The sequence below is a fragment of the Manacus vitellinus genome, unplaced genomic scaffold, assembly GCF_001715985.3.
Source record: "Manacus vitellinus isolate BGI_N305 unplaced genomic scaffold, ASM171598v3 scaffold_22_pilon, whole genome shotgun sequence".
NCBI classification, from domain to species: Eukaryota; Metazoa; Chordata; class Aves; order Passeriformes; family Pipridae; genus Manacus; species Manacus vitellinus.
The window spans coordinates 9,262,466-9,264,115 of record NW_021939632.1 but is presented as its reverse complement, the minus strand read 5'-3'; positions in this window follow the sequence as shown (position 1 = coordinate 9,264,115).

Sequence of the window (1,650 nt, the reverse complement as noted above, 5' to 3'; positions counted from 1 at the left end):
GCAGCAAGCGTCCCTTCCCACTAGCTGTCTGAGCAGGAATCCCACTCCCCAAGCAAAATTCTCTCTTTACCCACTGGTTATCTGCCCCTGTTCCAGCCTGCAGCCACCTGCCCACCCATCCAGCTCTGGCTGCTCTGTCATGCCTGGGGCACCTATCCCGAGTGGCCCCATGTGCCAGTGGGCTTTGCCTGGCAGGGACACTGACTGACATTGGGAATGCTGCATGGAGAGATGATGAACTCTGCACCCTGCAACAGGGCACTGTCACTGCTTGGCCAGAACCAATGCAGGATGCTGGGGCCCCTGCATGGGTAGGAGTTGCTGGCAAACTCAACTCCCAGTCTTTCACCCTGGATCTCCATGGGATATAAATGCTGTTACCAGCAAGGGCAGGGCTAGGCTGCTTGCTGTGAGCCTGGAGCTGCTGGGAGGGGGACAGAGGTGTGTGATATGCATGCTGCATGCTGGCAGGCTGCAGAGGTTATTTGGAGGTCTGGGTTTGGGTCATTGGCAACCCAATGAGGAACTTGTCCCCGGGAAGTGCCCCAGCCCCCAGATGCAGCGCTATCCCAGATGATCCTGCTCCACAGTCCCTGGTGATGAGTAAAGTGAGAAGCTGAGCTTATTCCTTTTGCTGGGAGTACAAACAACTCTGGAGGATCCTGTGGACCTAGTCCAGGGTGCACAGGGTCTGATTTTCCTGTGCCAGTGATGCACAAAGAGTTGTGTCCCTTCTGCAGCCCTTAGAAGCCAAAGGCAGGGATGGAGAATGGTGCTATGGCATGTCTCCTCTGCTCTTTCTGCTAATGCCATTAGGATGCTCCACTGGAAGGATCAGCTGAAGAGATGTAGAAGTGGGGTGGCCTGAGGCTGCTGGCCAGACACTCTTGCTCCATCATGTGCAGGAGCAGTGGGACATCTGCACCCCACCATCCTGCACAGAGGCAGGAATTCACAGAGGCTCTGGGCACTGGTTTTGGGTACCTAGTATGAAAACCAGTATGAAAACCGGCTGGAATGGGGCTACTGATTATGAAAACCTGATGGAGACACCTCTGGTCAGCTGCACTTTGCTGCAGCTCCTGCAGAGGAAATGGTCTACTGGGGCCACTGGACAGCAGCATTCCAAGCCTGTGGGTGCTGCTGGATCCCCAGCCTGCATCCCTCCTGCCCAGGTTGATTGGTCCTGATAAGATGAGCAAAGTCCTGGAGCCGGAGCTGGATGTCTGGCTGGGCTACTCTAGCCTGGTCACTGCATATCCCTATGAGTGACCTGTGCCCTGCGCCCCCTGAAGAGCTGGCGAGGGGACATCTCTGAGAGAGTTCTGTGCACGGGGGCATCCCAAGGCACTGCTTCACCTGGGAAGATCCTAGAGAGCCAGAAGAGGTGCAAGCAGAGCTGTGCAAGACCCCTCCCCGGCACGCAGCTGGGGGAGAACCGGGGGGGCCCTGCAAACCCTCGCTCCTGAAATCAGGGTGTTATATTTACTTTCCCCTTTTGGCAGCTAGAAGGGGAAGCCCATCCCAGCCCCTCATTGTTGTCTCAGCGAGTTAATCAGATGCCATAATCCTGTTGTGGAAATATCGGGCCTCCCTGGAAACAATGGGGAGCGAGAATATTGTGGTTAAATTTCAACCAGCTGCCTCCCT